Below are 27,744 nucleotides of genomic sequence, written 5' to 3'. Positions count from 1 at the left end.
GCGCTTGGAGAACTAGCGGGTGTTGATGTGAAGCTCTGAAGGTCAAGAGTGTTGGACGCTCTGTCCTGCTGCAGTCGAGTGCTCTACAGGACACACAGCATTTCAGTGCATTAAAAACAGGCTGCAGATCAGTATTTTTTAAATCTTAACAGTGAGTTTCTCGGTTTCTAAGTGGCTGCAGTAGGTAGCTGACAAGATGTCAGCAGATATTTGATTGGATAATTCATGGCAGATCCAAGGTCAGTTCCAGATCAGCTCTACACTGTTTCAGTTTGTTGGAAACAGTGAAACGTCACTGAACAAGACTGAAACGTACAATTTCAACATGTCAATTTGTTTTTTTTTGTTTGCTTATTATTGATGGTACATTATGCCGACATCTAGCTGTCCTGGGGACAAGTAACAGGTTGGGATACAGAAGGGTGCGTGCGATGCAGGTTCCACTGTGGAGACCCCTGAAGGGACGAGCCGAAATCCATTGATTTTTGACACCCTACCACTTTCTTAATGACTGTACAAATAAAATAAATGAAATTAGTTTCTTTACACTTCTATCCAGAAAATGCCCTGGAAAGTCCACCTTTTCTTGTCCATCTCAAAGCATTCTGTCTCTCTGGACCTTTGTGCTTCCTTTTTCCCCTCTCGGTTTCTCAGCTGCACTCAACTTAGTCGCGTATGCATCGTGACTTTTGTCATTTCATATCAAGATTTCAGCCATTCCAGTTATGTTTCCACACAAACCCCTTCCTACTGTAGCACCAGGCTGTTTGCATGCGGCTCAGCATTCTCATGCATCCATCTCTGTCCCTGCATTCAACCACTCATCTTTCATCCATGCGCTGAGCTAAACGTCTGTTTATTCATCCATCTCACTAGCCTATTAAATCTCCATAAATCTCTGTCTTTCTCCATATTTACAATTCATCAGTCACCCACGCACCCATCCAATCGCCTTTCCTTTGAGGCTTTGCCTGCTTGCACACAGAAACAAAAATGTACACTCACATTAAAGACCAGACACAAACACAAATGCTTATCCATAAACATTCATATTTCTGAAGTTGTTTCTATCATATTCACTAAATATCAAAATTCAGATTTCAGAATAAGAAAATTCATGCTGTTACTTAGACTCTCCCATTGATGCCTGAATAGTAAAAGCTGCTTCCTTATTTTAAAGTGTGAGTTAGTAACTTGTTGCTGCCCACCCTGAGCTTGTTCTGCTGGAGGTTTCTGCTATTAAAGGGGTGATTTACTTCTCTGTTACCTAATGGTTGCTCAATTCTCTATAATTGTGTAAAGTGCATGAGATGACTGAGATAATTTGGTGATTATATCTATATCTATATCTATATAGATCTATATCTATATAGATCTATATCTAGATAGAGATATAAATATCTATATCTATATCTATATATCTATATCCATCTATATATATATATATATATATATATATATATATATATATATATAGATAGATATAGATGTATATAAATAAATAAATCTGAATTGGATTTAATGGCCAAAATGAAACTCTTCATAAACTTAACAAATAAACAAGCAACTAATTTATTGTCCAACCAAGAGGCTCTAGGGTCAAAGATGGACTATAAGAAAATGGTGACAGAAGGTCCCCATATATTTTCTATTTGGTTGTAGAGTTTCTTTCTTCTAGATAAGTTTTTTGGGTGTTTAGTGTCTCTTTGTTTAATGGTTGTTGCACATCTTTATGTTGTCATCTTTTACGTTAGCTATTTAAGGAAAGAAATATGAGCGTCAACTTTAGAGGCTCTGGCCCAGAACCTCCTTGAACTTTCAGGACTCCGAGCCTGTGCCCTGGATGCCTGTTCATTCATGTCTGGGCTCACTGCTTTGTACCACATGTATTCAGCAAAAATTTATATTTAGGTCAGACTTTTAAGATAGAGGCTTAAAGGACACAACTAAATTTGCATTTCAGACACAGTACCTCTCATGTCGTTGATGACTAACTGCTGAAAGGACTTGCATTCACATGATATACAGTCAGAAAACCAAACCAAACAAGTAGTAATAACTAATTTGAGAGGAAAAAAAAGCCAACAGCATGCTGAACCACAATGCAAACGTCAGAACTAAAAAGTGATTGGAAAGTGTTTAAAATGTCACGCTAGTTTCAAGCTGAAGTTATGGAGAGTGGAGGAGATCATATTCAGGATATTGCTTTCCTCAGTGAGTGGTTTGAGGCTCCAAATGTCTCACCTGCAGCGAGCCATGAAGTTTCAAATAAGCTTGTCAGCTGATGTGGCTCAGAGGTTGCATTCAGCGGGTTTTGGGCATTCAGTCCTCACCAATCATACCGAGGACTGAGGCAAGTATGTTTTGAAATATCACCTATGGAGTTATTAAAATGTCAAACAGCCTTTTTTTCGGCTGAAATGTGTGCATACTGTGGCATGTCAGAGAAACTTTTTTTTTTTACAACTATTCTCCCAGTAATCACAAAACATGCAGCTCAAAAGGTGTCAAATGTTAATTTCGCTTGAGAGTTAAGTGCTCATGTAATGCTGGGAAAATAAGGATTTTTTTAAAGCCTAACAGCACTGTGGATTTGTCAGACATTTTGAAGACAAACTAACCCTTTTATGTTTAATTTTATTACCTATTTTTACAGTCAGCAGGGATAATAAAATATGAGATAACAGGCTTGGACCTTGGTTTAATGAGGCTAAAATAAATGATATTGCTGTTTGAAAGCTCTGCGTTTTTTTCCTGTACACAATGCACAAGTGTCTGCTAATGAGAGGCCTCAGTTATTAACGAGCTATCAGAGAGAAGTGGTTGAATGCAGTGCAGCTACTACTCTCTGATCAAACACTGTCACATAAGACAGAGTTGTGAACCTTCTCAAACTGGCCAACTCTGACCTGATATCTATCTATCCATCCATCCATCCATCCATCCATCTTCCTGCTGGTCCTCACAAGCTATTGTGCTGTGGGCTTTTGTACCTTACTGACAAGGTCCAGCTCATTACCAATCAAAAAGGAACAAACTACACCCGCACTCAGGGGCAGAAACAACATGAAAAACACTACCTGTTATGCCCTAACAAGGTTTATTTTAACACCTTTTTTTTTTATTATGGTCTCCGAGATTAAGTTATTGGCAACACAGAATAATGGGAGTAACAACATTTGCAGTTCAGTGTGTAGGCATCAATACCAGGACTCAGGAAATTAAGCTTTAGTTGCACCAGGAGGTAAATTCAAATACTAGAGGGGAAAAAGCAAACAAATGAATATTGCTAATAAAAACGACAATAAATACCTCAGCTGACATTGAGTCGAAAGTTAATTCTTGATGTTTGGTGGATGATTTAAAGGAGACCTTCACTGATTTTGAATATCTCTCTACTTCTAGCTGAAAAATGCCTCCAGGTGATGTCACCTAGAGGAACCTTCCGTTGAGATCATGTTATCTTGTTGCTCTTACTATCGAGTGGTCAACCTGTAATATGACTGATAAACATAAAAAATGTGGATAAAACAAAATTGGACTGAGAGCCAAGTTCTAGGTGAATATATCTCAAGGGACATTTTGAAGTTTCACCCAGTAACAACTCCATGTGAAAATGGACAGTCACGTGTTAAGCTTTGTTGTTGGTTCCTTCTGGGAGACAGGCTTTTACTTTTGTTTTGTTTCTTTGTGTGTTTTTTATTTTCTCTGTCCTCACTCATTTTTTAACTTGTCTCTTTCTCTCTTACTCACCTTGGACAAAGTGGTAGAAGTGTGAAAAGCTTTGCAGTGCACCGTGTTTGTCTTTAAATTCGAGTTAGTACCAGCTGGGAATACACAGCATGGACGCTGTGGCAGCCAAACCCTGTAGTAGTTCACAGTACATGTGTTTTCTAGTGTTAACTGCCCCGGAGAACGTGGGAGGATGGGAGAGGAAACGAAAACAGATGGAGAGACAAAGAAACAGAGGAAATGAAAATTATCTGCAAAAGTTAGAGTAATTTAAGTCAAAAATCATGTTAAACATATGTTAAAACTTGCAGCTTTAGGACATAAACTATGGGATTTTAACTTTTATCAAATGTTTGGATAAAACTGAGTTTACAATCACTTTTGACTTTCCTAAGTAATAACACTATATTTCTTTCTTAACACTACTTCAAATTAAAAGCTTGCGAACCAAAATCAAAACAAGATGTTTTCAATATTAGCACAATGTACTACAAGTAACTTTGTTAATTAGATACTGTATATCCAAATATTTACAGGTATAGACAATATTCTATGAAGGTATTTTGATTTTTCGGGGGGGAACAATTAGTCACATACCAATTAGTGTTGGTTAAATTATGTTATGTCAAAGATGAAGGGAAATACACTATAAGCGAGAATAAACTGTGCACGTGTGTATTCTATTATACTAGACTGCTTTAGAAAATACATTGTGACAGTACAGGGAAAAGTGAAAAAGGGAAAGTAAAGTGATGTTAAGATGCACGAAGAAAGAGGCAAAACACTGGACATCAACATTGGAGTCCGTTCGTTTAATATTTACCTTTGTTGATTTTAGCCACAATCTTAATTACTGTAACCAACTAACTAACTTAGAAACCAGAAACTCAGAACCACTGTCTCATCTTCACGGTGCCGAATACGTCCGATCAAATTTACAAAGAGAAACGATTTGGACACATCGTTATCAATCTAAAGGGGTTTCGAACTTGATAAAGTGGTGGAACAGCAGTACTGGATGAATTTTTAATCAGCTGAGCTTTGGGATACCTGGCTTTCGCAAGTCCACACACACGTCTGCTCCCAAAGCATCCTCGATAAAACAGGCAGAGCGAGAACACTTCCTGGTATTTAATCTGTACTCGGTTAGAGGCGAACTGTGGATTGGAACAGTACCTGGGCTTTGACTGATGACATTTTACAAGTTTGCGACGCAGGTACAGAGATGAACACACATTGAGAAGCGGCTTCCATTTAGAAATCTAAATGTCCGTAACTTTTGACTGTCCCCTGGACACACTCCCATGACATTTTGTCTGCAACATTTCTCGGGGACACTCAAAAGTGATGGACATTTAGACTTGTAAATGTATTTTTAGCTGCTCCGGGAGCCATTTCTTTTGTGTTGCACCTTTTCGCAGTGAGTTATGTCATTTGTGTGTGGTGGCTTGTGACTTTCAGTTGGTTTGGTATAGTTAAACATGGGAAATAGCAGTTTTTTTCTCCGGTTTCCTCCCACAGTCCAAAGACCTGAAAGTCAGGTTGAGTGGTGCCTGAAGTGGTGAGTGGTCTTGTCTGTTTGTATATGTCTCTGTGTTGGCCCTGAGATGGACTGTCTGAGGTGGACCCCAGCTCTCGCCCAATGACAGCTGGGATACGCTCCAGTCCCAAACGACGCTACACGGGGTGAGCTGTTGAAGATCACGGATGGATGGAAGCAGTCTTGACAATTGTAAAACTAGCTGTTTGTAGTAACATGAGCGTCAGTGTCAGTATTTATCACACTCTGCAAGAACATAGAGATTAGGTAATTGGTGTGTGTGTGTGTGTGCGTGTGTGTGTGTAGGCCAACGTGCCTACAGGGATACTGTGCAGGACTGATTGGGTTGGTGGCCTGTTCTTTGAGAACCTGCTCTAATGTTGCCAGGATGATTTATACCAGGTTTAAAATGGCTGTTTCATGGAAACACACATGTCCCTTGTCTCTCTTCAAACCAATTTTTCTTCCCGTTTTTCTTTCCTTGCTTACCTTTTTTACCCACTTCTTCCCTTTTCATCTCCCTCTTTCTTATCCTGTAAAAGTGACTTTGGATTTATGTGTTCCTTCTCCTTTCTACTTCCACCTCCCTGACATTTTAATCTGCTTCTCGGTCCCTCACTGACCTTTTTTTTCCCCCCCTCTTTCCACTTCTTTTCTCTCAAGTCTGTCTTCCTTCAGCTTTTTTCAATCTCAGGCTCTTTCTTCTCTTTCCTCCTCCATCAATCCTTTCCTTACTCTGATTTTTTTCATCATCCGATCATTGTCAGTATTCCTTTTTTATCACTTTAATGAAAGCGTCACTTACAATCTCTTGCCTCTCTTCTCTTTCAGCTATTCCTTTTCCTCTGTCCAGTTATCTTTTTTTTCCCCTCTCCCTCTTGGTATTTTACACAATGGCAGCTGACATTTCTGGCTGATGCCTCTGCCTCCTTTTCCCTCCTGGCCTTTTTTTTTTTTTTTATACCACCTTCTGTGCTTTATTCTTTTACATGAGTTCATCTTTATAGTTCCTTTTTCAGGCCATACTCCATATTTATTTGTGTCATCCATTTAGTCATGTCTCCTGCCAGACTTGTCTCACAGGAGGAGATTGTTGGTTTTCCCTCTGGCTTTTTCTTGTTTTGGATCACAAAAATGATTTCTGATTTTGAATGTCTTTGGCTCCTCAGTCTCTCTGTGTGTATTGCATCAGACTATTATTATTATTATTTATACAATTACTAACAATTGACTTTATGATTTCTTCTTCTCAGACTTTTACATTTTTCATTAGTGTGTTCAGTTCTTTTATGGTGGATTTCTTTTATCGATTCTTTTCTTGAATAAACCACAAAACAGGCCAAAAAAACGCAACATATACATTGTACAATACAAAAAATAAAAAAATACTCAACTGCAATTACAGTCCTCTTAAAATACTGGACAAACAAAGCTAATTGATTTCTTATTGCCATACATTGAAGACATCACCATAAGATGGACATGAGATGAAAGGTTAGAATTTAGTTTTGATAATTATTTCATAGTAAACATTTGCCTGGTTCCTCTGTTTCAGGTATCTGCCTTAATCAGGTGTATTTATAAAAACAAAAAACAAAAAACATTTCCAATGCTTGATGAGTGGCACCAGGGGTGTTAAATTAGGCTTGCAGTTTTAATGGGTAGATCTTCAGGGGAACGCTCTGTCAGTTTGCCAAGACCAACAAAAACAATATCAGAAAAAAAAAAATCAACAGTCAAGCTGGAGAGGAATATAAAAAATATTCAAAGCATTTATGTATACTTGTACCAACTGTGAAGATTACAATCCATTAATTGGAAGATACACGGACACACTAAGTGGAAGTTAACAGCAGGTGACACCATCTCTTCAGTGAAGTGTAGTTAGCTCAAGTCTGGATTGTTTGGGAGAAAACCAGACAAGAAGTCACTGCTTGCTTCTAGGCTTCACGTTTGGAGCATTTGAACAAGCCAAGTTAGTTTTGTAACAAGTGAGCAAAGTTGAATTGTTTGGTCAATATTTGAACGGGCATGTGCTGCAAGAACAAAATAAAAATAAAACTCTACCTGGGAAGTGAGGAAAAGTCGGAGACTTGCTGGTGTTTTGTATGTTCATTCCTACTTCCACTTTGTGCAGATCTCCATTGTCTGATGCAAACCAATATCAGCAAATTTCAAAGCAAAGCCTCCTACCATCACAAAAATGTTACCATGGCCTTTCAAGTCTCCATATTTAAATATCATTGAAAACCTGTGGATAGACGTAAAGAAGGCTGTACATAGCAGACAACCAACCATTCTGGTAGATTAGGAACAGTCTTGCCATGACGACGGCTGCGGGTTGTAAAGTATTAGAGGACATTTAATAAAAAGGGATACAAAATTTGACATTGATAGAATCATCAATATTTTATGACCATTTCTTTTTACTTACCGCGAAGATTGTTTTACACTTTGCCAAGTAAGAGGATGCAAAGTTTTGCACTGTATGTGAAACAGCTCCCACTAAGAAGACTTTGGACTGCAGAAACAAGTGTACACGTTTTACAGCTTTCAGATTGGTTTTGCATGAGCCACAGAGAATGTGGCTATATCACACAGCCACCCCTCTTTCCAGCAGCTACATCACAAAACATGACAAATTAAGATCTGCTGGAAGCCAAACAGGCAGAGCAGTTTGTCAGTGTAGAAGTGTGACAGCAGGGGGCTTGAAAATTTTGATTTGATGATAAATCAAAAGAAATAACCGATTCCAAAATGCAGGAGGGTGGGGGGGTTGGTTTGTAGTAGCTCAGTAATGTTATTGCCAGGAGGACCTCCATTTGAAAACAAGGATACAACATGTCTGATGTGGCTGGAATGTCAGGGCTTAATAGTTGCGAATAATTTGAGGCATCCGTGATTTACAGTAACACAAAGACAACACATCAAGTGCTGACCCACTTAAAAAAATATTTTTGGGGGGGGAAACTTAATTTGCACCAGCAATATGTCTCAAAAGTTGGGTCAGAGGCATGTTTACCACTGTGCTGCATCCCCTCTAATTTTAACTACTCTGCGTATTTGGGAAGAAGAGAATTAAATTGCTTTATATTTCACTCAGACTCCATGGAGCCATGATGTCTGCCTGCATTTCTGATCTTGTTTTTATATGGTTGTTTTTTTGTTTTGCTTGGTAGACCTTTAACTCGCATTCATAAAAGCAGTAACCAATGGTGAGATGAGAGCTTTCTTTGCCTGTTGAGAGATTTCCACAACAGAATCACGTCTCTTTTTGGGTCTGAGCATGGGTTGTTGGGTATTTTTTTCAATTTACAGAGAATTAAATCAGATTCTCTGTATTTTTAAATCCCAAAAGTCTTCAATGAATGGATGACAAATGTTATTCTAAATGCACTAAATCACGTCTTCACAGATGGGTGAACTTTGCCTCATCTTTAAGTCAAAAGATATGTCAATACTCATTTTAAACACTATCATGATACTGGCCTGTTACGTATTAACCACATTAGGTTTTTTGTTGTTGTTTGTTCGCTTGTTTTTTTGTTTTTTACCACAATTTTTCAGTCTTCTGTTTCCTAATGTGTTGCTGGCATGAATTGTGAAATTAGTGCATTTATTTTTTATTTGATGTCTGTTTACTTTTGACACAACTTTATAACTTGTATTTGTTTTGAATGTAAAGATCCGTTTATAAAATAAATATAAAATATGGAAACATTTAAACTGGATTTTATTTTATCGGACTCAACTTTTTCCTTCCTAACTTCTAAGGATTCAGTGAAAACTGTCGAACCTTATCCACATGTTCAATATGCTGTGAGCGATGTGGTGCAAAGGTCGAATGTATATCCTTATCCTCTCTTACCCTCTCCCTGGTCTCTTTACTTATCAGACTGAGTGCAGGGATTAACAAGTCCTGCTGAGAAGACGGTAGGTGGGGTAGAAGGAGAAAGCAGAAAACTTTAATACCTTGTAAATTCCAGACTCTTATCTGATTTCCAGCTTTATCAGATTTGTGCGCACTTCGGATGAATCATGCTGACATCAGCATACAGATGTGGCAGATAAGGGAAGCATGCATGAGTACAGGATGGCTAGATGTATTGCTGTATGGTGAATAAGTGATTTAGAAGAGAAGGCAGTGAAAGAAGTGTACAGGAAATTGTACGATCATTGTGATCAAGTTGTGACGTATTCATTTGCGAGGCCTCAGCTACGACTGACGTCAAGACACCCTGGGCTCCAAATGACGGACACCAAAGCTTTTTTTCTCTCTCTCTCATTTCCAGGCCTTTAGCCAGACTAACAATGCTCTGATAAAAACAGCACTAAGCGAGGGTACAATAGACCCTCACACAGGAAGCACTGACAGACCTCATGATGGATCCTGAAATAAGAGCACTCAGGCTCAAGTAGGTTTGTGCCAAGTGCTGGGTGCAAGGAAGTCATTTAAGTGGGACGTTGCTGTTACAGGCCACCTGTGATGCCACAGGCCTGCAGTTTTGGGCTTTGACATTCTCAAGTCACAGTGAAGAAAAAGTGTGTACTATGAAACTTCTTAACAAATGGCAAAATCCTCTTTGGAGGAACCATACAAGTCTTTACAGTTTCCATTGAAATCTATCCAAAAGTTTCCCACAGCATGAACTTTAATACATTTGGTGATGTTTTTACTTTTTCTCTCACTTAAACTGTTTTCAGTATTCTGATTTGTGATTAAATACCTGCTAAAGTAATTGCATATCTATAGAGAACTAAAAAAAAAAAAAAAGTAAAAATCCCATTTGTGTTCCAGATGAAAGAAAACCCGATTCAAAATGCAAATCAAAGATTTGCAGCAGCCTTTAAAGAACATCATTCCCCAAGACCCCCAGACATTCACCGGCTAAATATCGCGCGTAGACGGGTCACAGTGATGTTTGGAATAACTGCAGGATCAAAAAGACTTTTGGATGTGCACAAAACCATTTTTTGTCGTTTTTTGGTAATGGGAGCTATTTATTTTTAGGTGTAGCATCACTTGAGATCCAAATGAACAAATTGACGTTTTATTTCATCGTTTAGTTATCCGGGAATTATCGATTGAGTTACCCCTACAGCTCCACTAGACTGTGTCTAATAAATGCCACATTTCTGTGTGATGAAGAAAAACAAGGGAAGTGGACATGACATAAATGTTGGCTCGGTTATTATTTCAGGAAGGTGCGAATGAGAAGGAACATTAAGGGACATCGAGACAAAAGATGGTGGGGTCATGGGGAATAGTCAATAAATGGACCAAACACGCAGACCGACATTTTTACTGTGCTTATAAAAAAAAGCAGGAGCAAGTAGTGACATTTTCAATCATTTGTCTGTATTTTGCCCTCCTGTTTTAAATGTTTAATGAAAAGATGGATAGTTTTAATTTTGAAACGATGTATTCAGCTTTCCTTTCTTTTCTGTATAACCTTTCCTCCCTTCTGTCTTTTTTTTTTTTTTTTTGTCTGAGTCACACATTTTTACTTAAAGGGAAAAACTCTTTGCTGGCTTGTGCAGTTGATGTTCCTGTCAACAGGTAATACCGCAGAGGCATGTCGCCTCTAGGTGTGAACACCGGCTGCAGTGTGGATGTCACTGCCCTGGTGCTAGAAGAAGGCTTTTATAGGTGAGCGTGGAGAAACAACCTAACACATTTTTGGGGTTATTGAAATTATTTTAAAATGTATTTAAGGTGTGATACTCAAAGTTTTTGTACACCAACCATATACTTTTCTGCTGCATCTGAACACTCGAACTTTTGTTTTTAGCGCTTACTTTTTTTGTACAATTACACAAAGCAACTTACCTTAGGGTCAATTCCAACACTTGCTTAAAATCGCTAGAAAATATTAGTTTCAAACAACATAGAATTATATAAGTTGGTTTGCATTCATTTATTAAACATATTATATATGCATTTATATAACAATGGATAAATACGGGTTTCGATCAAGTAATTGTCATAAATGATACTTCAGCAAAGTGCAGCTGAAACACCTTAAAAGGTTCGGCACAGGGTATCGTGCATAAATACTTTTGAATTACTCTTTTCAAACTGTTGTGGTTTTCTCTGAGGTTTATTCACACAATGGTTCCATGTCAGCAAGAGTTTCATGGGTACCCACTAGAAAAGTTAATCACTTAATACAAGTTGATTGTTGCATGAGGCCTCACTTATGACATTGATCCTTTGCTTATGAGCAAATTTAATGCCACACGGAAGTGAAATTAAACACTAGGAAAATACTGCTCGCGTTTGCTCATGAGAGGATGTTGGATTAATCGGTAAATTTTGTTTTCTTACACCTGATGCATGCGTTAATGACATGCTATCTGGATCACTTGCAATAGAATCTGTGCTCCTGTGGTTTAGCTGCAACTGAAACATGCAACTACTAAAACTGGATGCATTGCAATGCACCTACAAAAATAACGCAGATGATGCTCATAGGCCCATGTTTACTAGCCACCTCCTCCGCTTGTGCCCTCAATAAATTAAAGCTGTTCCAGACTTTCCAAATGATAGGGGACATAATACAGCCCATTTCGATCAGATACATGTTTACTCATTTTAAAACCTTTTGCAGTGATTCTCTATAGAAAAATGCTTTTTTGGACCACGCTGGAAGCTGCAGTACTGTGGCGCGGCCACTATGCTAAAACGGCTCCTTTGCTCAGTACAGATCCTGGGGCTTTGTAACTACAGGCTGAGCTTTGCTCATGCTGTTTGTTTTTCCTCTTTGTTCTTTGGCTGATGCTGCAATGTTTTCCCAGTGTTAAACTTTTTACCTTTAGTCAGCAGAGTATTTCAATAGTCCCATCTTCATTTGTCTCAGATAGATGTTCAAGCTCCCATCTCAACACTTCTATCCCAACACTTGTCACTTATCTTGAGGAGCTGTCGGCTTTAAAAATAGTATCTAACCTGAGGCTGAAGTGACTAGCAGCCATAAATTTAAACAGGAGCTACAGAGCAGGGGGGACCAATGGTATCAGCATCCAGAAGCATTAAAATGCCTTTTCTGTGATTTTAGGTTATTCTGTATTCATAATCTTTTTTTCAAGTTTTGTCACGTTACAACCACAAATGTAAATATATTTTATTAGGATTTTATGTGATAGACCAACACAAAGTTGTACATAATTGTTAAGTGAAAGGAATTTTTTTTTTTTTTTTGCGTTTTCATAATTTTTTCCAAAGAAATATCTGTGTGGCCGTCATTTATATTCAGCCCCCCAGAGTCAATACTTTGTAAAACCCCCTTTTGCTGCAATTGCTCTACACTCTGTATGTTTAGGGTTGTTGTCCTGTTGGAAGCTGAACCTCCTCCCCAGTCTCAAGTCTTTAGCAGACTAACAGGTTTTTTACAGGTTTCTAACTGGATTTTAATTATAGGTATCAGAGTAAAGGGGGCTGAATACAAATGCACACCCAACTTTTCAGATATTCATTTGTAAAAACGTTTGAAAACCATTTATAATTTTCCTTTCACTTCACAATTATGTACCACTTTGTGTTGGTCTATCACGCAAAATCCCAATAATATATATTGTTGTTTGTGGTTGTAACATGACAAAATGTGGAAAAGTTCATACTTTTTCCAGGCACTGTATTCTGGTGCTGTCCCCAGCAGATTGTGTCAATGTAGCCAAACACATTGCATATGTTTAAAAGTTTATACTCATCACATTTATTTTTTAAAGAATAGTTGGGTTACACACCTCACTAAAACAGGTTTTTGCCCACTTCGACATTTTTCCCTTTAATTTTGTCGACCATCTATATTTAAGGGCAACACTCAATCTGTGTAACTGTGTGCAGAGAGAAAAAAGAAAGAGTTACACTTTTCTAATAAACACACACAGCAGTACACAAAATCACAGCAACAATTGGCAAATTTCAGAGGCTTGTCTCATAGCATATGGTAATGCCGGTGTAATGGTGATATCATTTTTCAATCCGGAATATGTTACGCATCACGCATGGTACATCACTGTATATGGTCACTAATGACCTGATCAAACACATCTGCAGCAAACAACTGACCTTTGTCGCTCAAAGTTATATCATGTGAACCATCACCACGGAGTCTCCTGCAGCTCAGAAAGTGATCGACTCCGGATGCATCTCGTTAGCAAGGCCCACTGGAGGCTTGTGCTACTTCAAACACCTCCATGCCGCTGCTGCTACTGCTGAGCCTGCTGCGGTCTATAAATAGAAACCAATCTGCAACCCCACCTAATGAGCACACTCCACTTCAGACCCAACTGCCAACTAACAGCCACTGTGTGTGTGTGTGTGTGTGTGTACAAATACAGCTGACCATGCTGTTTTGATCATGGATCTCCAACAAAAGCACTACTCTGCCAACTGAGTTTAAATGTGGGTGTGGAAAGTACATGTGTGTGCATTTGGTCCTTTATATACTTTGTTGTTAAATATAGACGAGGCAACGTTCTGTCTTGTCTCGATGGTCTTCTGCTGCCTAGTGGGAGCAACGCACTAGGGGCTGATCCACACATCATCCAAACAGACACAACAGAAGGCCTGTCAGCCCATGTGACAAATATTGTCACTGCTTCAAGACAAAAAAACCAAAACAAAATCAGAGACTTTATTTCGGGGTCATCAGGCATAATTTTTCATTCTTCATTTGACATTTAAAGTGGTACCTTCGAATCAAATACAGAGGCCAATACACACTGTGTGAATTTATTATCAAATGAACCCTAATGTGTTCTTGGCCCGGTCCGAAACAAGCTCTGGAGTGCTTCTTTTGTGGTGACAACATGGTCGCCCCTCACTCAGGCAGATTCTTGGTTGGTATATTGCAGAAGTGATTACAATAAGCTAATGGCAAATGTGCAGTTGTTCTTCTGGAGCTTCTTCTTGTGTTTAGGTCGTAGTTGCTTCCCCAACATCTATTTAACCAGTGAACAAGAACGTTCCCCTGTGACTCTTAGGAATACATTTTTCCCCTTGGAATTTATGAGTGCTAAAGTAACCCAAACCAATACCAATTCAAAAGATATTTTGAAACTCGTCCACTATTTCAGACCAGGGCAAACAAACTATGGGTTTAGCAAATTCCCTAAAAAAGTGATCTTGGACATGGCCTGTACTTAAATATCTGCATTTTACCATTATCACTGGGAGCCAAAATGCAGATTTTGTACAGTCATCAAAACACTTCAAAATCCTTTGCCAAAGCATTTCACACTATTTCCTTTGTGCTTTGATCTTTGTGTGATAATAATCATTACAGGGAAAACTAAGGTCTACTAAAAGTAATCTTGTTATTATAGAAGGGAATCTAAAGCTTTTTTTTTTTTAATTTATGTATTTAGTGAAGACTGGCCTGGAGGTTGCCAGAGAACAGAGCACAACTCTTCCACAGCACTGATCGCTGGGGCTTAGAGATTTATTATCATTTCCGCAACATGCTCTCATTAATTGGGCATCGTTTCAAAGACGATTCCACTCCTGTCAACATATAAACCTTTGTGTCACCTCCAACAGGAAATATTCAAAAAAGGCGAGGCATTTGCTGCCAGTTGACTTTCCTACATTTTTGCATTATAACTTAAGAGAACCTGCCTAAGAGCAAACTAGATAATGAGCTGGTCACACAGACACAGTATGCATTTAGCATTAAGTGCCACGGATAAGTCTTAAGAGTTTTTGAAGGCAGTGAAATAGCACTTGAGGGAAGAGAAGAGAAGTGGAGTGAAGGACACAAATGATTTCAATAATACAGTAGGTTTTTATTAAGGTGAGTTTTTATACTGTTTCACTTCGCACTCGTAGCTTTAGTCACAGTACAGATGCTTTACTTTGGGTTGGTTGTATGCAAACAAACAATCAAACCTTTCCTGAAGCTAAAATGTGCATCATTTTGGAATCAAGCGAGCAGTAGCTTTAAGGAGAATAATTGCACCAAATGTCACCAAACAGACTGCAGGATCAGCAGACTCACAGCAGCAGGAAGCCCATGTGTTTTGGTCAAGGACACACTGACAATGATGGACCCTCTTTGGCTTTTGTGAAAACTGTGCAGTACAGTTACTTTACTTGCCAAAGAAAACTCTCTGTTCCAGTTAGTGTACATTGCAGAGGCAAACTGTCACTTTCAGCTAATGTTCCTAGGGATGAGGCAATGTATCCTTTAAGATGGACACTCTGTGGGGCTGAACTGTGCCTCTGTGTATTACAGGTGTGTGTCATCTTCATGCATCAGTCTGTGCCTATACAGAGCACAAGACAATGGGAATAATTACCTTGAGTTTGATGTTCTCAGATCGTCTGCCAGTTGTCAGTGATGAAAGCCTGCAATAAACAGAAAAGCCAAAAAAGAACAAGTTGAATCGAGCATCAGTGTCATACACGGAAGAAGGGGCAGGTCCCTGCCTGACACACAACGGCGAGAGAAGGATAATTAGAAGAGAGCGTCCCTGATTGGTGCGTTTGTCTACATCAAAGAGAGCTAAGTAGAAAACGGAGCAGCTGGGCAGCTTTACATGGAGCAACAAAGCAGCACGGCACAATCACAGCGACGTCACATGAAAAAAATAACTGTCTCGCGATGAGCAAATTGATTTTCTCAAAACAGATTGAGCTCATATGTGAACCAGCAGCTTAAAAGCACCCTCTGACATTTAGCCAAATAGCCTGATCTTGTTCCCTATAAGGAACATATCACTTCAAGCTGGAAAAAAAAAAAAAAAAGTTGAGTGGGTGGCAGCAGCAGATTTGTTAGAAAAATGGGCTTATGACGTGCAGACCATTGCTTGGCCTCTGAGGCATGCTGGGAAGCTCTGAGACAAGAGAGCGAATGCATAATTCTGGCTGTTACTTTGCTAAACAAGCACCATCAGACTGCTCAGTGTGAGACTGCAGCAGCAGTGAGCAACTCCCCAGTATGAATCATTGTAACGGGATCAGTGTGGCACCGAGCACGACGGCAAAACTGGCTGAAAACGCTCACTTCCTCCTCAGGCCCTGTGCATTGGTTAGGATGGGGAGTTGTTTCAGGTGTTGTAAAACCTGCTCCTATTGCTGTCTAGGATGCAAATGTTTAATCTTTTCTAACCAGCCACTAAGACATAATCCGACTATTCAATGGACTGTTCTTCTCTGCCCATAATTATGGTTCAGGAGGCGACCTACTACATCCCAGTAGGTGGAGTAAGTCCATATCATACAGTTGTTGCAGTTTTTTTAAACAATTGCAAAGCTTCAACCCTTTAAGGTTTAGGCAGGAAATCTCTGTGGCGAGATTTAAGTTCCAAAGTGTCCGAGTGAGGATTAAGGAGAGATTCAGTTTTTGAGTTCAAATATGCTGCAAACATCTACTGTCAGAACTGCCCTAAGCGGACTTTTGGCGTTAAAAACGTGTCACCAATAATGTTCCCTCTTTACCAGACCTCTGGCTGATCAAAGGTTGCTTATTGACACCATAATTATTCGCTAAGGAATTGATAACACCCAAGTGAAAAGGTGTCACAATAGCTGTTGTGGCACTAGAGAATTAAAAAAAACCCTGTTGTGGATAAATTGATAACACAGCAAACGTGCTAAGAAGAGGTCAGTTGGTGCGTAAATAATTGGATTTCTAAAAGCTGAAAGCAGTTGGACTGTGTGAGACTTCAACTGTCAGCAGTTGAAGTCTCACAAGTGTCAGTTAAGCCCCATTTAAACCTGACCTGTGAAACTAACAGAGGCTGGTTGAATAAACAATTAAATTTATTGGTCAGTGATTTTTGATCCTAAGCAATTGTAATTGTCCAGGTCACATCCAGAGCATTGTACTCCTACTTTCGGGTGGTTGTTTTTATACACTTCATTTTCTGCTAATTTGATGTCTATAGGTCAGTTCGCCAACAGCATTATTCAGGCATATTTGGGAGGAGCGGAGGAGATAGAGCACGTTTTCCACCAATCAGCAGTTTGATCCCTGAATCCTTTAGTCCCCATGAGGCAGTGTCTTGGGGCAAAATGTTGAACCTCAAGTGTTGTGTGTTCCTTACTTGTGTGTCACTTAGGATGAAAGCATCTTCTAAATAACGAAATGTAGATGTCTTTGTCTTTTCCTCTTGGCTGTTCCCTTTCAGGGGTCGGCACAGCGAATCATGTGCCTCCATCTAACTCTATCCTCTGCATCCTCTTCTCTCACACCAACTAACTTCATGTCCTCTCTCACTACATCCATAAATCTCCTCTTTGGTCGTCCTCTAGACCTCCTGCCTGGCAGCTCCAACCTCAGCATCCTTCTACCGATATATTCACAGTTTCTCCTCTAAACATGTCCAAACCACCTCAATCTGGCCTCTCTGACTTTATCTCCAACACATCTAACATGAGCTGTCCCTCTGATGTCCTCATTCCTGATCCTGTCCATCCTCGTCAGTCCCAAGAGAACATCAACATCTTAAGCTCTGCTACCTCCAGCTCTGCCTCCTGTCTTTTCTTCAGTGCCACTGTCTCTAAGCCGAACAACATCGCTGGTCTCACCACCGTCTTGAACACCTTTCCTTTCATTCTTGCCAATACTCTTTTATCACACAACACAACTGACACTTTTTTCCACCCATTCCAACCTGCTTGCACTTGCCTCTTCACCTCTTTTCCACACTCTCCGTTGCTCTGAACTGTTGACCCTAACAAAGAGAACGAAGAGTAGAAGAGATGACTGAAGTGGATCTGGAAGTAGTAGACCTTCACTTTCTAGCTTTAAACTCATCATCCTGTCAGATCTTCTTTTCACCCCTAGAACATTCCTCACAAACTACTCTTTCAGGATAACTCCTACTCCATTTCTCTTCCTATCTGACCCATTCTAGCCTTGCTACCTTTCCACCTGGTCTCCTGGACACAGTAAATCCACCTTCATTCTCTGCACCATGTCAACCAACTCTCTAGCCTTCCCTGTCATAGTCCCAACATTCAAAGTCCCTACTGTCATTTCTACACTCTTAGCTTTCTTCTTCTCTCTCTGCCTATGAACACGCCTCCCTCTTCTCCTTCTTCGACCAACAGTAGCCCAATTTTCACCTTCACCCTGTAGGTCAACAGCAGTGGAGGCAGTCGTTAACCCGGCCACAACCGATCATTCCGAAGTCAATTTCCTGATTTGCATGTTTAATTTGACATGTGTTTTCCATCTGATGCTCTTCCTGACACAACCCTCTGCATTTATCCAGACTTGAGACTGGCAAAAGAGGACACTTGCTTATGCCCGCTTGTGGTTGCATTCGGTAAATGTGTAACACCCAGAAAAAGGTTATCAAATGAGCTGCTGTAAAGACGGCTTGGGGATTTTTTTATTCGCCACCTACCTCTGTTGCCAATGTCCTGTCTGAATGGGGCTAAAGTGCAAATGTTGAAATCCCTTGGAACACAAAGTGTAAGGTAATGAGGCAGCTCACTGCGGTGATTGTGGAGACACTGTAGTGCTGTGCAATATACAATAATGAGTAAATTGTCAGACTGACGGTCTGCCACAGCAGCAGTGTCAAACCTTCACAAACTGTAATTTGAAATGTCACGTCATCCTAAGATGACGATGCTTGCTGCCACTCTATTTCTCCCATCTTAAAGCCACTATTATGATCAGAATGAGATCATCTTTGCGAAAACTGTTACAGGCTGAGTTGCTTCTCCCGCATTCATCTTCATTCAAGTCTGACGGTGATGAAAGCACTCATGTGAGAGACATTATGAAATATTGTGAATGCAAATTAACTTTTCACATTCAAGTTCACTTTTGACTCTGCCACAAATTCATGAAGTGACACATGCATTAAATTACCCCCAAACCTCACATCTTTGCATTTTTTATAATTGATTCTGTGTATAGCAAAATACATCTAAATTAGAGTATAGTGAATAAAAGTAAGTCATAAGTGATAGTGATGATCTTTGTCTTTACAAAAGATGTACAGTAGCAGTAATCACAAACTGTCTTGGTCCTTTGGGTGAAATTGTGCTCAATGCTCAAATAATAAGCATTGTTTGACTGTAGGCTGCTGTTCAAAGCTTTCGGTTTATTGTCCTGAAGGTTAGCCTTGGAGCAGATCACTTTATCAGCGAGCGTATGGGAATGGATGGGTCTGTATTGGAATCGCTGATCAACCATCAATCAACAACTGCCTGTCAGGTAATTCATCAGTTAGACTAAGTGGAAGTAAACGAAGACTTCATTTGTCTTCACTGGACTTGGATGTGAGTTGGACATGCCGGCAGCTCGAGCAAACATAAGATGAATGGAGATGAATGGACATAGACATACAGTGACACACACACACACACACCCACACTCTCCAAACCCTTGAGCTGTAACACCTGCTGTACCACTGCTCACATTGGCAGGTAATCTGTTCATATTAATAGTAATGTGGTTGGACCTTGATAAAGCTATAGTGAGTAATCTTGATCAGTGAACATTTCAAAATGTTAATGTGTATTTTTCCAGAATTCCTCATTTTTTTGGACTCTTTCCTGCCCATTTGTCTTTTGCCTTTGCAGGTCAGCCTGTAGCTGACTTACACTTGCCATTGTCTTATAGACACCAATAAAGGCGAACAGTTTTTGCTTTTTTTCATGTCTGACTCCAGATCCCAGACATTACATTATCGCTCCAAAATCACCAAAGAATTCACATAGTAGCAGCACGACAACCATGCATTTCTTTTGTGTTTTCAGGTTTAAACTGGTTTGTTCAAAGTAGCACTCCACTTTTGCTATAAAATACAGACCAGTGACATGACATCACATGACTTAGTAAGGTATGGGGCCAACACATGCCACTGGTACTTAAGGCCTCGATCAGACATCATGGCCTGGGGCAGGTTTTTGTAATTGAAAAATCTTTTCACGATGCTTTTGTGTTACTGAGCATCTCGAGCTTTTCTGCTCTATGCACTTCGTGTTGTTTCAGCAAGAGTTCAACTCATAATAGAAACAATGTCAGGTGTCGTCATCATTTTTTTTGTATGGTCCAATTAAATAAATTAAGAGGCCCAACAATTTACAGCAAACGCCCCCCTGACTCATGGTAAAATAAGCCATCCTTGGATGAAGCTCCTTGACCAGCGGGTCGTACCACCTGCGATCTCTCCTTCTTTCTGAGGAACTCACATACCCACAAAAATGTGCGGAAACTGCAAAAGCGATTAATCTGATCAAGGATAGGGTCATGTGCCATGACATTAATCAACAAGTCTCTGGAACTCTATTGGAGGGATGGAACCCCACGCCATGTATTCTAATCAAAATCTCTAGCACTCTCATCCCACAGTATCAAATAGTGGCGCTTCCTGTGGTGTTTGTAATCTATTACTGATCATATTGACGCCGCAGGTACCCTTTTGCATTCGCATTGAATGCTAAAGGAGCGCCGTTATTAATTTAATTTTAAGTTGCAATAATTCAGAAATTGCAATAATTGGTTTTACTTTTTGCATATCTACGTTCTAAGCTATATGAAGTGTGTGCTTTTTAAATAGTTTTTGGCCTGTCTCTATAAACTAAATGAGCGATTTTGGAAGATAAGCAGAGCTTTAATCATGGCCCTGATTACAACAGCTCTCTGCGTTTGAGTTTGCAAAAAGCAAGATATGTTCAGGTCATCAGGTCTGCCAGTCTAAATGACCGAAGGGCACCTGTCAGTCCTCCAAAATCATCCATGAGAGCATTCACAAAGAAACGTGTTTGTTGGAGAAATATCATCATAATGGTTGCAGCTACAGTATGTAAAAATTGCTTTTAAAGATGGTCTGTTATTATACAACAGGGCCAAATCCTGTGCGTCACATGCTGACTCAAAAGGGTATCTTGCTCGTATCTTTGAGATGCCATGGGCTTTGACAAAATGTCAGCATTTGACATTCTAGGTGGATTAATTCTGAGTCCCATCCTACTGTAGCTGGATTCCCAAAAGTTCCCAAAACATCACTGTCATGGTTAAAGGGATCAAATGTTTTCTACAGTATTTACGCATGAGTCAAGCCGCGTATTGACGGAGGCTAAGAAAAGGTAAAAAGTAAGATGGATCCATCTCCTATTTCTCACTTTCAAGGCACGTCACCTCTCCCACAACTACATTTTTAACAACTTCTGCTACTTCAAGAATGTCAAACATATGTTGACGTGTCCATGGGCAAGACGCTGAACCCTAGGTGTCTCTTGTTGTGAGTTCCTCTCTTTTAAATCACTGAATGTAGCTGGAAGGCTCTGTCTTTTAAGACGATCCCTCATTAGTTTGATTTGTTAATTAGTTAGAAAAAAAACATTTCCTTCCTAACTAACTTCACCTGCCGACCTCTTCTTTATGTAAACATATAACTGATTCAGTACTTTCACAGTGGGGGAATTTATAGTTGACATTATTTATTCGCAATATAAATTGTAATCTGCTTGTCAGCTAACAGATGTTTTATGGAATATGGAATCCTTTATCACAGCTCAAAGAGATGATTTGGAGTTTGTTCAGCATTTGCAGAAAAAAAAAGTCTAAACCTATAACTTCACTGCGTACGAGTGAAACAAGTTTGGAGTCTGGTGCATACAATACCTCCCACAGAGCCACACATCACATAGACACCAGCAGAAGACTCCCACTGTGGCAAACTCATAAAGTGCCGAACCCCCATAGAGCAAAGGGTTTGTATCATCCATCACTGAGCCACACACACACACACACACACACACACACACACACACACATGAACACCTGAACCCCCATGTCACTTAAACAGAAGTCCGGATCCTGATATGAAGATTTGCCACAATCCCCTCATTAATATACAGTAACTCTACCTTCTATAGACATGAATTAAAATTACAAAAGAATTTGTAAAAAAAAAAAGCTTAAAATAATTTGAAATGAATAACTTGATTTACTTTACAGTAATTTCAGTCTGTATTTTCTGTAATTGTTCAGACCCACATCCGTCGACCACGTCCTCCTCCCTAAGCAGACTGTCAATCCTGATTCTCTACTTACTACGACTTACTACGACTTACTACCTCATTTTCACACCATCTGGTGTTAGTTGGCTTTGCCAAAACATATATATGGGCTGAATAAAAACTTCCCATTAAATTGTGTTTGGATTCCCAAAAGTAGTATATTGTAATTTTAAGTGAAGTACTTAAATAATTTGTGCTGCAATTTGTCCAAACGTTTCCACAAACAAACATTCTCACATTTTCGTGTAAACTTGTAATTTATTAAAAAAATATTTGGAATTTGTTTAAAAAGCCTCCAACAGTACTTCCAACACAGTCTCGTCCCACAGATATTGATGCTTCCTACGGCATCAAATTTTTAACATCTTTTGGAGTCTCCTGTTGACACCAACACTACCCTTTGGCATTACTAGTGGACGCACCAGGACCAACATCATTTGACACCTGTGAGTGCACTACAGTTGAACCCTGGTCTCCTGTGGAAAAGTCTTCTCTCTTGTTGGACCACCCACCTCGCTATGAGACTTTTTCACTTTTTACAATTACTACGTCAATGCTTTAGGCATCAAATATTGAAGCGTCCGGGTTGTCGTTGAACTACAGAGGTTTCCACTTTCTTTCCCCTTGGTACCTAATACAAAACTGAAAAAGACGCATATAACCTGAGTGTAAAGACATTTTGAAGATACATTTAATCACATCAACATTAAACTTCCACCCTTCAAATATAACAGTTGTGGAACAGGTAAACATTATTTTTGAAATTAGCAAAAATATTATTTAGCACTACTCTCTTCAGTTCATTAAATGAGAGATGTTATTAAAAAAAAAATCAAATCAGGAAAATGTAAGGTGGTTTTAGTCTCACAACACCTGCAGCTCATAAAACAACTCCTCTTTAAAGCATTCGTGCAACACTAAAAGCTATTCACTCTGTGGACAGAGGGTGAGGCATCCTCGGCGGCGAGTCGGCTACGGGGCCGGCAGTAATGACTACGAGCAGCTCTGCCTTCACGTTCCCTCCTGCCACCTCGCAATAGGTTCAAAACATAAGGGTGGACCAGCACATTTTGTTGTCGTGGACCTCCTTTAGAGCTGGCAAGAAGAAGAAAAGCTCAGTCAGGTTTGCAGTGAGCAGTGTAATGACTCTAATTCAACTTCACTTCCTGGATAAGTGAGTGAGAGTGAAAAGTTTAAAGCTTGAATCAATGGGAGTTGGCAAGCAGAGAGAGACCACAGGAGTGGGGTGACCCACACAATTCAGGGGTCAATGGACGAAAGAAATGGAAGGAGTAGAATGGTGGCGAAGTGGGCGAAGAGGAAAACCCATGACAGGAATAATGGAAAGGATTCAAAGCTGTAAGATCTGACAGCACTACCAGGCAGAATGATGGATGTGTGCCTTCTTTACCCCACCAAGAAGACACTGCTTTAGCTGCCTCATTCGCTGAACATCTCAAGGATTGCATACGAGGCACTAGCCGCCACGCCCACACCCGTACACACACTCGATACCGATCTTCTGCTGTGATGATCACAGCCACACACACCACCTCAGCACACACAACATTAATCACTGCTGCAGTCTAGAAGGGAATCCAGCAGTGTATTTCCCTCAGGGCAGCAGTTCTTCTACTGCCTCAGCTCAGTGCCCTCACTGAGTAAATGTAGCTTTTCACCCCGAGACATAAAAGTCTACTGTCTGACTGTGTGCCCGAATGACTGTATATCTCCGTATCACTGTGCTGTGTGGAAGCACTGGCTGTGTCCCCACTATAGTAAATCATACCACATGATATAATGTCATGCTACATATGAGCTGAAGGCAACAGTGGGCTGTGTGCAATCTGTATTTATTTATTTTACAGGGTTATTGCGCAGCGATTGAAACTACGAATGGATTTGTTTTATCCTAGAGACTGAATGACAGGGTGTCAGTCTGAAGCACGGATGCTGTGGTTACTTACAGTTTAACAAGTCATAGAGTTATTTAGACCCACTGATTCCTGAACTGAATTTTCACCTCTGCTAGAAATTTATATTATGTGGCCAATCTTGACAAATTCTGAAAGAATGCATGCGACATTGATTCTTTTTTTTTTTTTTTTAACACTGCAGCAATAGTTTCATTAATTTAGTTTTAAAAAATGTAGCTCACAGAAGAAACTAAACAAATTGATGGTATTTTTTTCCCTTTAGTATATCCAACATTTGCAGAAGCAACGTGTCTCATTTTGTCAATTTAAAAAAATCTATTCCTATTCATTGTGGGAATACAAGCAACAGACATCCTGTATTTAAGGGCTGGTGCAGACTAAACTGCTTGAACCTGCTCAGATCTACTTGTCCCACAATGTCAGCAATAGACCCATGATATCACTGAACAGATATCTGGTTCACCTAGTTGAGAGATCTATGCCGCCCATCTAACAAGTTCGACTGTCTCGTAGCCAAAAACTAAGATGGAGCCCTCTCAGTCTGTTGCAGCACCAAAGAGTCTGTAAAGTCTGTGCCTTCTGCCTCCCAACTAACACGAGTCTCCTTTAAGCACCAACAGTCGACCAAAGTCCTGGACCTCTGCAGCCTCTGCTTTTGTCACTGTGTTTTTTTTACACCTTTTCCTGACCCTCCTCTGCTCACTGTTGTACTGGATAGTGTTTCTCTTTGCGGTTACAGAGTACCTCTTCCCACCTCTTCCGTTCTCTTTCCTCTATTCTTCACATGCAGGATGAAGTTTCATTTCACCCCATTCAAACACCCACTGTCCATTTATTTTATCTATTTCTCTCCCCCTGTATTAACCTTCTCTCCTACTCTCACTCTCTCTGACTTACATCCACTTTGTCCTGGCATTCTGGCTTCACTCTCCTCAGTTGTCCTTTAAAGCGAACCACTGCTGGGATTTTGCATATTTTTTGTATTAAATTCATACAAAGTCATTGGTTCAAACAGTAACTAATTTAAGACACTTGATGTTTGCTATAAATTCAAATGGTAGATTTGCAGTGTAGCGCCCATGTAAGTCAAGTGAAATATAGTAAAATTTATTTAACAGCTTAAGAACGATAGGACAGTCAGATTGGCAGTGGCTCTAGTGAGATATTCAGCATGGATCGATCTGCTCATTTCTGTCTGAGTGTGAAAGCGCGGTGAATTGGCGCTATAATATAATAATATCTCTCTACCAAAGTGGGCTGTGGAAACAATCGGAAGAGTTACTGGTTATATTAGGAAAGAGACCCTTATTAACATCAAGCTTAAATTCCTCTACAATCCCATCACTTAATTTAAAATCAAATGGTTTTGCTGCCTAGTTATACTTTTGTGCTTTGGTGGTACTTGTAAATGCAGCTTAATTGTTAATTGTATGCCTGTTTTCAGCACCCTCCTTCTCGGCCTAAATCTACAATTTCAAATCAAGAGACAAAGGCTCCTATACATGTAATTTTTTTCTATTCACTTTTTCTACAAAATGGCACTGGAGACGTGTTGAATAGATGAATCAAGATGCCACTGATTCATGGATCAAGTAAAACCCTTCCCCAAACCCGAAAATGTATACATTAGAGAAAGTGTAACAATCCAAATTGATTCCGCTGCTCAGTGGCCAACACTGAACATTGTGGACGAGTAAACCTTTAAGCTTAATCAAAGCAGAGAATCCACAAACATTATTCTAATATTTCTCTCATTTTCCCTTTCACAATTAGAGAGACCCTCCATTTTTTTTACCTTCTTATCAGCTTCCGCTCCTTATTACACAGTGCTTCCTCTAAACACAAGACTGTTGTTTGGGTTCTGGGCCAACACACGGCTTTCAGTGAAATTTGCTACAAATTTTACAGCAGGCAGCCCCAGGCCATAAATCATCTTCTGGCACTCTAGATGTATGAGTGTACTCGCACAGTATGATGCTGCTTTTGTGTATTTATTGTTGCTCACAACCACCAATCCAAAGGTCAGGCCTATCAAGAGTAGTGTGCTTTTACATTTGGTGTATTTCCAGTCATTCTATTCAGGAAAGGCTCAAAAAGAGTGTCATTCATTGCATTTGCAATAGTGGCTGTATTCATATTAGAAGAATTAGTTGACACTTTCAATTACAGTCAGTGCACTTGATAATTACAGACTAATTAGAGAGTGAGAGGATAGAGTCGGCAGCAACATTTGCATGCCAGGCATTTAGCTCACGCTGGGAAATGGTGGGGAACGGCAGTAACTCTGCCGGGAGATCAACACATTCCAGATGAGCCATCTTCCCATGGTCCATGATAAGTCACATGCTTGGATCAGATTCCAGAGGGTTTAAGGTTTGAGGTTGACTAAGGTTTAGAAAAGTGGAGTTAAGACCAGTCTCAAATGCAAAGTCTGTTAACCAAACCAATTTGAGCATTATCATGCCATTGAATGGTAAATTATCAGTCATCATCAGCATATAATTTGGCAGGCCACTACCTACTGGCATGGTTATTATTGGTGGCCTGTGAAAATGAATGTGAAAATCTCACCGATTTCTAGACAGTCTGGAAATGGCACACACCTGATCACTGAGTAAACAGCGGGAAACGCGCTTAACGACTGGTCAGGACCCATTGTGCGTTTTGGAGATAGGAAAACTCCCAAATCCCACGAGAGCTGATAATTTCCGCGCGTACTTGTGCCAAAACCGACAGACTTTTTGAACTTAGCAGCTTGTGCATAAAAGAACAAAAGACCATTTAAAATCTTGTAGGTCACATGGTTCAAAAACCGAGATGCCAAGTAAACAGCCAGAACAGCCTTGTTACAAACCTTGTCTTTAAATCAATTCATGTAATATACATATAAAAACCGACATATTAATGATAGAGAATAAAGAAAGCAATATTGATATAGTTCCCTAGATCAGCAGAGGAATTGTCTCTACATTTTCAAGTAGAGATTTCTGAACCAATTTTTTTCCCCCTCTTCACTTAGTGACACATTTCACAAAAACACGATGCACTTTGGCATATTGCTGCAAATTTGTGCCATCTCTCACTGCATTTTGACAGCAGGCCCCAGAGAAGTCATTAGGGTGGCATATGTCCATTTCCAGAGCAGTTTCCTTGACGTGCGTGTTTAACATTCATCAGGCAATGATATTTGGTGAACAAGTCCCCTCAACGTTACCAATAACGACACAACACAAACAGTTTGTTTTGGTGCAGCATTACGTTGCCTTGTTAAGATGCATTTTGCTCAAACTCCAAAGTACTGTAGTAGCGCTTTGTCTGGCAGCTGTCCACAAAAACAATGTCCCTCTGCGATAAAGTGAAAAATAAAGTAAAAGCTACTGTGCTTCCTTCGAAGAGTAAACAACTCGTGCATGCAGGCAGACAGGTTAAGAACTACCACGATGCTCTTGGCCATCTTGCTAAAGCGTGGTGTCAAAACTGAGGCAGATTTCTCAGTCGCTGCACTTTCACAGAATAAGCAAAGCTTGTAGGGACTGCTCCAA

General features: G+C 39.8%; 1 protein-coding gene across 1 annotated transcript in view; it reads right to left on the bottom strand.

Moving 5' to 3' along the window:
* LOC137124309 (protein phosphatase 1 regulatory subunit 29-like) overlaps positions 1-27,744 on the bottom strand; it is a 196,448-nt gene that overhangs the window by 37,893 nt on the left and 130,811 nt on the right. The window contains exon 3 of the mRNA XM_067499165.1: positions 15,575-15,623. The gene's annotated coding sequence lies outside the window, so the exon portion shown is untranslated. The remainder of the gene's footprint in view (positions 1-15,574; positions 15,624-27,744) is intronic.

This window comes from Channa argus, chromosome 3 (assembly GCF_033026475.1).
Source record: "Channa argus isolate prfri chromosome 3, Channa argus male v1.0, whole genome shotgun sequence".
NCBI classification, from domain to species: domain Eukaryota; kingdom Metazoa; phylum Chordata; class Actinopteri; order Anabantiformes; family Channidae; genus Channa; species Channa argus.
The sequence above is the reverse complement of the archived record's forward strand: the minus strand, read 5'-3'. Positions and strand labels throughout refer to the sequence as shown.